The sequence below is a fragment of the Macaca nemestrina genome, chromosome Y, assembly GCF_043159975.1.
Source record: "Macaca nemestrina isolate mMacNem1 chromosome Y, mMacNem.hap1, whole genome shotgun sequence".
NCBI lineage: Eukaryota > Metazoa > Chordata > Mammalia > Primates > Cercopithecidae > Macaca > Macaca nemestrina.
Genome location: NC_092146.1, coordinates 10784275 through 10796658, shown reverse-complemented (window position 1 = coordinate 10796658; position 12384 = coordinate 10784275). Strand labels below are relative to the sequence as shown.

At 44.8% G+C, this 12384-nt stretch overlaps 1 long non-coding RNA gene across 1 annotated transcript; it reads right to left on the bottom strand.

Annotated features, from left to right (window-relative positions):
* Nucleotides 1–5209: 5209 nt before the first annotated feature.
* LOC139360994 (uncharacterized) lies at nucleotides 5210–8812 on the bottom strand. The gene is made up of 4 exons (XR_011618578.1): nucleotides 8657–8812; nucleotides 7670–7807; nucleotides 6961–7530; nucleotides 5210–5370 (listed from the first exon to the last, which is right to left on the bottom strand). It is a non-coding gene; the product is annotated as an uncharacterized lncRNA (long non-coding RNA).
* Nucleotides 8813–12384: the final 3572 nt, after the last annotated feature.

Genomic DNA, 12384 nt, shown 5'->3' with positions numbered 1-12384 from the left:
GGATTCACTATCCGGCAGGGGGAGTGCAGTTTGGGGTCAAATAAAGCAGTTCTTCTGCAGCCTATTGAATCCTAAGATCAGAAGGAAGGTGAGATAATTCTTAGGAGCTGTGAGGTTCTGAAGACTGTGGATTCCAGACTTTGCAGTACTAGCCAAGACTCTGTATGGGGTTAAAAAGGAGGGTGACCAGGAACCTTTTGAATGGGTGTCCCAACAACAGCAAGCCTTTTGTAAATAAAAAAAGAAACTCATGTCAGCCCCAGCCCTGGGGTCTGCCCAATCCGACGAAGTCATTTACACTATATGTGTCAGAGACAAAAAATTGCAGTTGGGGTTTTGACCCAGACTTTGGGGCCTTGGCCAAGGCCGGTGGCTACCTCTCTAAACAAGTAGGTGGGGTTTCTAAATGCTGGCCCCCGTGTGTGAGCGCCTTAGCAACTGCTCTGCTAGCACAAGAAGCAGATAAACTAACTCTTGGGCAAAATCTGAACATGAAGGCCCCTAAAAGCTATGGTGACTTTAATGGATACCAAAGGAGATAATTGGCTAATGAATACTAGACAAACCAAGTACCAAAGCTTGCTCTGTGAAAATCCCCGCATAACCATTGAAGTTTGTAATAACCTGAACTCCACCACCTGGCTCCCGGTATCAGGAAGGCCTGTCAAGCACAACTGTGCAGAGGTGTTGGACTCAGTTTACTCTAACAGATGTGACCTCCAGGACCAGCCTTGGGCATCAGTGGACTGGGAACTGTAAGTGGAAGGGAACAGCTTTGTCAACCCACAAGGTGAGAGCTATGCAGGATATGCAGTGGTAACCCTGGACACTCTCATTGAGGCCAAACTGTTGCCCCAGAATGCTTCAACCCAAGAAGCCGAGCTCATTGCTTTAATTTGGGCTTTAGAACTCAGTGAATGTAAGACTGTATACATTTACATTGACTCTCAGTATACCTTCTTAACCCTCCAAATGCATGGAGAATTGTATAAAGAAAAGGGACTGTGAAGCTCTGGAGGAAAGGGCATAATACATCAGTAGGAAATCTTGTAATTATTACAAGCGGTGTGGAAACCCCAAATGGTGACAGTTATGCATTGCAGGGGACACCAACGAACTTCTACCACAGTTGCTTTAGGGAATTTCAGAGATGACTCAGAGGCTTAAAAAGCAACATTCACCCCCTACCAGGCAGAAGGAGGGTCAACAGCAAAAGAGAGATAGATCTGGTTACCAAACAGAAGAATAGTCATGCCACAGTTGCTAGGAGCCACGATTGTACTGGCTGTGGATGAAACTACCCATCTAGGCCAAGAATCACTTGAAAAATTGTTAGGCTGGTACTTCTATATCTCACATTTGTCAGCTCTTGCCAAAACAGTGACACAGTGATGTATTACCTGCCAGCAGCACAATGTGAGACAGGGTACAGCTGTTCTGCCTGCCATACAAGCTTATGGAACAGCCCCCTTTGAAGACCTCCAGGTGGACTTCACAGAAATATCAAAGTGTTGAGGTAACATGTATTTACTAGTTTTTGTGTATACTTACTCTGGGTGGGTAGAGGCTTATCCAACACAAACTGAAAAAACTTGTGGAGTAACCCATGTGCTTCTTTGAGATCTTATTCCTAGATTTGCACTTCACTTACGAATCACCTCAGATAATGGGCTGGTGTTTATAGCTGACTTGGTGCAGAAGACAGCGAAGGTATTGAGAAATCACATGAAAACTTCATGCAGCCTACCAACCTCAGAGGTCTGGAAAGGTGGAGTGAATGAATAGAAATATCAAAAACAGTTTACGGAAAGTGTACCAGGAAACAGGATTAAAATGGTTACAGGCTCACCTTATTGTATTACTTAAGATTAGATGTGCCCCTTCTAAAAGAGCAGGATGTTTCACTTATAAAATATTATATCATAGATACACTCCCATATTGTGGGGACTCCTAGGCACTCCTCGAGAGAGAGATGATCGAGAGAGAGATGAAGTTGAGTTAGAGCAACAGTGATAGGCTCTAGGAAAAATTACATGAACAATTTCAGTTTGGGTTAGTTAGAGGTGCCCTATTAGCTTACTCTCCCTAGTTCACCCCTTCTCCACAGGTGATCATGTATGAATCAAGGCCTGGAACATAGCCTCCCTACAGCCATGGTGGAAAGGACCCCAAAGGACCCCAAACTGTCATTTTGACCACTTCCACTACCATGAAGGTAGAAGTAATCCAGGCCCATCACTGTCATGTAAAACCTGCAGTTCCTGAGACCTGGAAGGCAAGACTGAGCCCAGACAACCTCTGCAAGTGACTCTGAGAAAGACGACAAGCCCTGTTCCAGTCACACCAGGAAGCTGACTGGTCTGCACACAGCCAGAGCATGAGGAAACTCATCCTGTGACTTATTCTCATTAAAAGTTTGACTTGTATAATAAAGACTGATTTTTACCCACTTGGAGGACAGTTTCCAGCATATTCATCAGGTTACTGAGGTAGGGCAACAAGTTAAAACAATGTATCTGTTCCATAGTTATTATGAATGCCTAGGAACTTCAAAAGGAACTTGCCTGTATAACTTCCCTCAGCATAAAGTGTGCAGCCCAGGAAATTACCGATCTGATGTGTGCTATAACCCATCTGAGCCTCCTATGATCACTGTCTTTGAAATAAGATTAAGAACTGGTCCCTTTCTAAGTGATACAATTAAAATAATAGCTAAAACAGCAGGAAAAGGAACCCCCAAACTCATAACCTTAAATTTTTATGCTTGTGCCACAATTAATAGTAACAGCAAGGATTAGGATGGGCTCTCTAGATTAGGAAAAAAGTTATACAGCAAAGAATAAGTATATTTGCCATGAGTTAGGCCTATGTGATGAAATATGTAATTACTGGTCTTGTGTCATTTGGGCTATTTGGAAAAATAATGAAAAAGATCCGGTATGGCTTCAAAAAGGAAAGGGAGATTCCTCTTGCATGAGTGGCCACTGTAACCCCTTATAACTAATAATCACCAATCCCCTAAACTGCCATTGAAAAAAGGGAGAACATGTAACTCTAGGGATCAGTGGAGCTGGACTGGATCCTCGAGTAAATATTTTAGTCTGAGGAGAGGTCAGAAACTGCTCTCCCAAACCAGTGTTTCAGACCTTCTATGATGATTCAAATGTGCCAGTACCAGAGCTCCCAGGGAAAACAAAGAAATTGTTCCTGAAGTTAGCAGAAAATGTAGCCCATTCCCTCAATATTACTTCCTGTTATGTATGTGAGGGAACCACTATGGTAGACCAATGGCCTTGGGAAACCTGAGAATTAGTATCCACTGATCCAGTTCCCGATATGATCCCAGTCCAGAAGGCCCACACTAGTAACTTCTGTGTTTTAAGAAACTCAACTATTGGGCAGTATTGCATAGCTAGAGAACGACAGAACTTCATCCTCCCTGTGGGAATCTTGCCCCATTGCCTTGGGCAAAACCTGTATAACAGAACGGCAAAAACAGTCACCTGGTGGGTTTTAAACTACACTAAGAAAAATCCGATTAGTAAGTTTCCAAAGTTGCAAACTGTGTGGACCCACCCAGAGTCTCATCAAGACTGGATAGTCCCCGCTGGACTCTACTTGAGACTATGGCAAGTTACCTGACCAATGGGCAGGTAGTTGTATTATCAGCACCACTAAACCTTCCTTTTTCCTACTGCCCATCAAAACAGGTGAGCTCCTGGGCTTCCAGTCTATGCTTCCTGAGAAAAGAGGAGCATAGCTATAGGTAATTGGAAAGATGATGAGAGGCCCTTTGAAATAATTATACAGTACTATGGTTCTGCCACTTAAACACAGATTGACTCATGGGGATACTAAACCCTCATTTACATGTTCAACTGGATCATACAGTTACAAACTATCTTATAAATAATCACTAATAAAACCAGCAGAGCTTTGACTGTTTTAACTAGACAGGAAACTCAGGTGAGGAATGCTATCTATCAAAATAGATTTGCCCTACACTACTTACTAGCAGCTAAAAGAGGGGCCTGTGGAAAATTTTACCTAAGCAATTGCTGTCTGCATATAGATAATTAAGGGCAAGTAGCCAAAAATATAGTCAGAGATATGACAAAGCTGGCACATGTGCCTGTACAGGTTTGGCATGGGTTTGATACTAGATCAGTACTTGGAAAATGGTTTCCAGTGCTAGGAAGATTTAAAACTCTCATAATAGGAATAATAATGATATAGTAACCTGCTTTTTGCTCCCCTGCTTGCTACCCATGCTCCTCCAAATAATGAGAAGCTTTGTTACTGCTTTGGTGCATCAAAATGCTTCAGCAAAAGCATATTACAAGAACTACTGTAGATCTGTCTTTCAGGAAGACCTAGGTAGTGATGATAAGAGTGAGAACTCCCATTAATAAGTGAGAGTCTCAAAAGGGGGAAGAAAGAAGGTTGTCACCATTGCCTAGTAACAATTTCCTGGGGCTTGGCAATAAAGAAACCTGGAGTTGCATCAGCAGTGGACTTTCACCTGTTTTCTCTGTGGGACCGAGGGGATTGTCCCATGATCCTATGAGAGGGCAGATATGAGTCAGCCTGAAGAAATGTCAAGTAGGTCCAAAGAAATCTCCAGGATCTGTGAGGCTTGCTTAAATATTGTAGGGATGAATCTTTTTGAATTTTGCTCCACTGTGATTTCTGGGTACAGCCTGCCTGTGTTCGCCGGGGTTGCTCTCTCCCAGATGAAGCTTTCTGCAGAAGCACTCAGCCTCAGGAGGCGCCAGGCTGTGTGTTTCTATGGGAGTGTTGTGAGTGTTGGTGTCTGAGCATGTGTGTGGCATGGTGTGAGTGTGTGTGTGTGTGCGCCTGTAAGTGGAGTCGGCTTAAAGGAATGTGGCTAATGTACCTTAGCACTTCTTTTTTTGAGTCTCCCAAACTCATATTGGTCTGTCTGTGTGTCTCTGCATGGGCTGTGGGGTTCCATGGTTTTTTTTTTTTCTTTTTTTTCCTATGGATCATGAATGCACAGTGAACTGGGAGGTGGGCTCAGACCCACCAGTGTCAAAATCAGTGCCCCCTGCACAAACAAATCCAGTTTTATAGAAAGAAAGTGAGATCACCACACCAAAAAAAGACATCTTCCAGTGTTTTGCTGTTCTGTGACCAAACCAGGGAGAGACACTAGCCATCCTGTTTGCAGGACCCCTTGAATTTACCTTGAATTCAATTCACAGCTGAGCAGGTGCTTCATGTCATGAGGGGTCACTCCCCTATCATCTTGGGATTTCATCTTGTGACATAAAGTGTGAGCAGCAAGAAGGTCAGAAAGGGGTGAGGATACAATATGGTGAGGGATGGATGGGGTCAGGAAAGTTCACCTGTAAAAATAAAAAGAATGAAGACAGATGAATCAGAAAGTGTTTGTAATCCATCACTGCATTTCCTTAATTGCACAAGCAATCCACACCGTGGCCTGTGTTCAGCTGGGAGTATTTCAACGTGCAAGGAACATTTGGAGTGGAAATTGGGGCCATCCTGGCAAACTCCCAATCTGAGGGCTTTCATACCCGGAGCCAAAGGGAAGTGATGGATTGATGGTGGGTGGGATGTGGCCTACACACTTTCCTCTTCTTTTCCTGACTTCCATGTTTCTCATTGGCCTAGGGTTTCCTGGGTGAGGCTAAATGACATCCACACAAAACCTTTCCAAATTCATGGAGAATGACCCTCAAGGGAATCCATTGCATGAGTGTTTCCTTCTAAACCCTGTCAAGTTTTAATGACTGGGCAGCTTTGATACTTTAAAAATTGTAAATTCCCATGACAGTCGCCAACATGGAAACTCTTGTTCCACTTCTGTTGGAGGGCTGCATGATTTCTGTCAGATGAGAAGCAGCCAGACATGTCTGGTTTTTCCCTAGTAATGTAGCCTCTCTTTCCTTTCATCTACAGGGCCTTCTCATTGTGGAGGGCCTCTTTCATTGGGATGTTGCTGGATGGTACTTTCTCTAACAACAGATTATTTAGCTGCCAGGAATATCAGAGAGGAAAAGGGACTTCCAGTAAACTGGCTGCCTTCCAGTTAGGAGTCATCATCTTGTTGTGGGAGCTGAGGTTGTTTGCACTTTGCAGGAGGATTTCGGGTCATCTGACATGAATCATTGAACATTGCTTGGACTCCAGCACAAGGCTGCTTATTCTTTCTGATGAGCCTTTATTATTCTTTGCATTTTTGGGGAAACTACTGTGCCCCACAATGACTTTTCAGGCTTGCCATCAGCATAGATGGCCTCTGATAAACTGTCTCCATCTCATCTGACCCATAAGAGGCAAGTCTGAGATGTGAGAATATTGTTCCACCTCGGACTTGCCTTTGTCTTTGTTTCTACCTTTCCCAGAGAGCCACTGAAAGACCTAGGGTGAATGGAGGCAGTGAGGTTAAGAACACAGCCATCTTTCAGTGACATCTGCCTCTGGGGTCTCAGGTATGATTCTGTTACCCAAAGAACACCAACAACACACCAGACTCTATCCCAGTACCAGTGGGTTCTGATTCTTGCACATACACATTCTCTTTTGAGAATGGAGTCAGAAAAGGAGTTTCCAGAAATCACCTCACAGTCTCTAAATGCCACCTCCTCCAGTGGAACCTGACCATGGAGATGGCCCTACAGGGTGCTGAGGTTGGGGCCTCCAGGATCTTGCAGTGAGTTTTCACAGGCAGCATTCTTCCAGACACCAGGCCAGCTTTGCCTGTGCCATTTTCCTCTGCTTGCTAGGCTGATATCTCTGACAGCTGGGTGTTAGAGCCTGCCCCACGAAGGCACATACGCTAGTCTCAGGGCACCAGGTCTGATTGTAAGCTCTGGCTAGCATCGCAATGAATGTCACTATTGCCTAGTGACAAGTCTCTGCATCTTGGCAGAGAAGATGTCATCTCTCGAATTGCAGTGGCAATGGACTCTCACCTGTCTTCTCAGTGGTATCCATGGGAGGGTCCAAAGATCCTAGGAGGGGGCAGACATGAGCTGGCCTGAAGAAACATCAAGCACAGCCCCAGAGGCAAACCATGCAATCCTTAAGGATACAAAAGGATCTGCAGTATTCCTTAGGCCTGCCTAGACATTATAGGTGTGAGTCTTTTTGAAATTTGCCCCACTGTGATTTTTAGATACAGCCTGCCTCTTTTCCCCAAAGTTGCTCTCTTCCAGGTGTGGCCTCCTGCAGAATGATGCAGACTCAGGATCTTCTGAGCTGTGTGTTTCTATGGGAATGTTGCAAGTATCGGATGTCAGTGTGCCTGGTATTGTGTGTGTGTGTGTGTGTGTGTGCGCGCGCTTCTAAGTGGTGTCTGCTTAAAGGCATTGGTTAATGCACTTCAACGCTTCTCTTTTCTTAGTCTTCCAATCTTTTGATGGCTCGTCTTTGTGACCCTGCTTGGGCTCTTGGTCCTGGTGTTCTTTATTTTTCTGTGGATCATAAATCTTCAGTAAATTGGGAGGTTGATCACGACCCACTGAGTTCCAAATCACCTCCCCCTGCAAAAACAAAATAAACTATTTTAGAAAGAAAGAGAATCCCACACCAAGAAACAGTCATCTCCCATTATTTCCTTGTCCTGCAGCCAAAGTAGGGGGAGAGAGTAGCAGTTCTCTCAGCAGGGCCCCTTGAATTTACCTCTAATTTGGTTCATAAGCAAGCACTCCTCCACCATCTATGGATTTTATTCTGGGACATAGAGTATGAACAGCAATTAGGTCAGATAGGGGTGAAGATATAATCCGGTAAGAGGTAGATATGGTCCCACAACTTCACCTGCAAAAATATTGAAGACAGGTAACACAGAAGGGGCTTCAAATTCCATTTTGCATTCACATAATTGCACAAGCAGTCCACATGATGGCCCTGTGTTCAAGTGGGAGTACTCCAACATGCAAAAATCATCAGAAATGAAAATTGGGACCATCCTGGCAAAATCCTAATTTGTGGGATTTCATACCATGAGCTACATAGGAGTGGAATGGATTGATGGTGGGTGGGATGTGGGCCTCCACATTAGCCTCTTTTTTTTTTTTTCTTTTTGACTTCCAGGTCCCTTGTCAGCCAAGAGTTTCCTGTGTCTAGCTCAACAACTTCCACACTAAACATTTCACAGTTTATGGTGAAAGACCCTCAGGGGAATCTACTGTGTCAGTGTTTCTTTATAAACACTGTCACTTTTTGATGACTGGGCAGTTTTGGTACATTTAAAATTGTAAATCCCTGTTACAGCCACCGACAAGGAAACTCTTGTTCTCCTACTTCCATGGGAGGGTTGCATGATTTCTGTAGGATGAGAAGCAGGCAGCCACATCTGGCTTTTGCCTGGTAATCTAGCCTCTGTTTTACTTAATCTGTCTGGCCTTCTCATTGTGGAGGGGCTCTTTAATAGGGCTCTTGCTGGATGGGACTCTCTGTGAGGCCCAGGATGAAGGGAGGCAGTGAGGTCAAGGTCTCCTCCATCTTTCATTGAAACCTGCCTCTCAATTCTCAGATATGATTCTCTCAGCCAAAGAACCCTCAACAACACACCAGACTATATTCCAGTCTTAGTGGGACTTGATTTTTGTACACAGCCTCTTTCACAAATTGAGTCAGAAGAGTAATTTCCACAGACAAACTCACAGTCTAGAAATGCTGCCTCCTCCAGCATGACCTGACCATGGAGATGGCCAGAAGGGGCCCTGAGGTTGAGACTTTAGGGTCCCAAAGTGGGTTTTTGCATGTAGCCTTTTTCCTGATAGCAGATCAGCTCTGCCTATACCATTTTCTTCTGCTTAGGTAGACTGATGGCTTTGACAGCTGGGTGCTCCAGCCTGCCTCACGAATGCATATGCACTAGTCTCAGGGCACCAGGCCTCATTGTGAGCTCTGGCTAGCATCACAATGAATGTCACCATTTCCTAGTAACAGGTCTTTGTGGCTTGGTGGAGAAGGAAACCTCCTTGGAGAAGTGTCCACCATGGACTCTTGCCTGTCTTTTCTGTGGGACCCATGGGATAGTCCCATGATTCTAGGAGAAGCAGACATGGGCCAACCTGAAGAAATGTCAAGCATAGCTCCAGGAATAAACTGCAAAATTCCTGAGGAGCCAAAATGATCAGGAGGATTTTTCAAAGCTGCCTAGTTGTTGTAAGAGTGAGTCTTTTTGAAACTTGCCTTACTGCGATTCCTAGGTACAGGCCTCCTGTGTCCCCCAGGGCTGGTATCTCCCAGGTGTGGCTTCCAGAAGAACCAGGCAGCCTCAGAAACTGCCTGGCTGTGTGTTTCTGTGAAGAGTTGCAAGTGTTGAATGTCTGTGTGTATGCCATTTTATGTATGTGTATATGTGTGTGTGTGTGTGTGTGTGTGTGTATGCCTGCAAGGGGAGTCTTTTTAAAGGAATGTGGCTAATGCCCTTCAGTGCTTCTTTTACTTTTTTGAGTCTTCCATTCTGGTGGCCTGCCTGCGTGGTTCTACTTGGGCTGTGGGGCATTGTGTTCTTTATTTTTCTGTGGATTATGAATCTACAGTAAACTGGGGAGCCAATTGAGACCCAATGGGGTCCAAATCACCTCCTGCTGCACAAAAGCCACTCTTCTAGGCAGAGGAGAACCACACCACATGAAAAAACAGACATCTCCCAGTTTTTTATTGTCCTGAGGCCAACCCATGGAGAGACACTAGTGGTGCTGTCCTCATGGCCCCTTGAATTTGCCTCAAATTCAGTTCACAGCCAAGCAGGTGCTTCACGTCATGAGGGGGCACTCCTCCATTGTCTTTGGATTTCATCCTAGGACATAGAAGGTGAGCAGCAATAAAGTCAGATAGTTATGAGACTACAATCTGTTGAGGGGTGAATGGGGTCTCATATCTTCACCTGGAAAAAAAATGAAGACAGATGAAACAAAAGATGCTTTCAACTCTGTTTCTGCATTCCCTTAATTGCACAAGCAATCCACACCAAGGCACAGTGTTCAGGTGGGTGTACTTCAATGAACAAGAAACATTTGGAGTGTAAGTTGGGGCCATCTGGAAACTCCTGTTTTAAGGACTTTCACACTCAGAGCCAAATGGGTGTGGAATGGATTAGTGCTGGGTGGGATGTGGCTTCTACACTTACTTCTTCTTTTTCTGACTTCCGTGTTTCTTGTTGGCCTAGGGTTTCCTGGGTCTGGCTCAATGACTTCCACACTAAAAGTTTCCCATTTCACATAGAATGAACCTCATGGGAATCCATTGCATGAGTGTTTCCTTCAAAACCGTGTTACATTTTAATGACTAGGCAGCTTTGATACTTTAAACTTGTAAATTTAGGTTACAGTCACAAACAAGGAAACTCCTGTTCTCCTACTTCTATTGGAGGGCTACATGATTCCTGTAGGATGAGAAACAGGGAACCATGTCTGGCTTTTGCCTGGTAATATAGTCTCTGTTTCATTTCATCTACATGGCCTCTCATTGTGGAGGGGCTCTTTAATTGGTCTCTTGCTGAATGTGACTGCCTCTCACCACAGATTATTTGGCTGCCAGGGATTTCAGAGAGCAAAGGGGACTTTGGGAAGGCTGGATGCACTCCATGTTATGGGTTGTTGTCTCATTGTGGATGTTGAGGTTGTTTTCACTTTGCAGGAGCATTTGGATTCTCTCATAGGAATTATTGTACATTGCTTGGATACCAACACAATGCAGCTTGTTATCTCAGGTGATCCTTGATTTTTCTTTGCTTTTATGAGGAATCCACATTGTCCCTCTACAGCACTACTGGACAGCCTTTTCATGATGACCGTCACCACATACAGCCTCTGAGACACTGTCTCAACCTCGTATGCACCTTTGGGAGGCCAGTCTGAGGTATGAGAATAATGTTTAACTTTGGACTTGCCTTTGTCACAGTTTCTGCTTTTCCCAGAAAGCCCCTGCGAGGCCTTGGATGATGGGAGGCAGTGAGGTCAAAAGCCTGGACATCTTTCACTGACATCTGCCTCTGGGGTCTCAGGTATGATTCTATCACCGAAAGAACCCTCAAAAACACACCAGACTATGCACCAATCCCCATGGGATGTGATTCTTCCACACAGCCTCTTTTGGGAAAGGAGACAGAAGAGCAGATTCCAGTGACCACACCACAGTCTCAAAATGCAATCTTTGACAGTAAGACCTGAATATACCAGACTATATTCCAGTCTTCATGGTACCCTATTCTTGCAATAGCCTGTTTCAGGAATGGAGGCAGAAGAGCAGTTTCCACTGACCAATTCAGTCTCCAAACGCCTCCTTCTCCAGCTTGACCCTACCACAGAGACAGCCAGATGGGCCCTTACTTCTAGAGGCCTTTAGGTTGAGGCAACAGGCCTGATTATGAGCTATGGCTAGTGTCACAATAAATGGCACCATTGCCTAGAGACAAGTCCCTACAGATTGGCATAGGAGACCTCCATGGAGGTGTGACAGCTGTGGACTCTCACATATCTCCCCTGTGGGATTCATGGGATAGTCCGATGATCCTAGGGGAGGGCAGATGTGAGCCATCCTGAAGAAACATCAAGGAGAACTCCAGGAATAAACTGGAAAATTGCTAAGGATTCAAAAGAATCTGTAGGATTCCTCAGACCTGACTAGACGTTGTAGGGATGAGTCTTTCTGAAACTTGCTTCACTGTGATTTCTAGATACAAACTGACTATGTTCGCTGGGGTTGTTCTCTCCCAGGTGTGGCTTCCTGCAGAACCACACAGCCTCAGGAACTGCCAGGCTATGTGTTTCATTGATAGTGTTGTGCGTGTTGTATGTCTGCATATGTGTGTGTCATTCTGTTTGTGTGTGTGTGTGTGCATGGCTGTAATTTCCATCGGATTAAAGGACTGTGGCTCACACACTTTAGCACTTTGTTTTTTGAGTCTTCCAGTCTTTTGGTGGCCTATCTATGTGGCTGTGCTTGGGCTGCAGGGCTCCCTGTTCTTTATTTTTTTGGGGGATCATGAATCTGCAGTGAATTATGACGCGTGCTGAGACTCATCAGTGTCCAAATAACCTCCCCCTTAAAAATAAAAGCCACTCTTCTAGAAATAAGAGGAGCACACCACACACACACAAAAAACAAATATCTCTTAGTGTTTCATTGTCCTGTGCCAGCTCTGGGAGACACACTAGCAGTCCTGTCCACAGGGCCCCTTGAATTTCCCTGGAATTAAGTTCCTAGCCTGGCAGGTGCTTAACGTCATGAGGGGGACCCCGCCATCATCTTGGGATTTCCTCCTGGGACATAGAATGTGAGTAGCAATAAGATCAAATGGATGAGGATAAAATCTGGTGAGGGGTGATGGAATCCCACAACTTCACCTGAGAAAAAAAATGAAGAGATATGATGAAGAA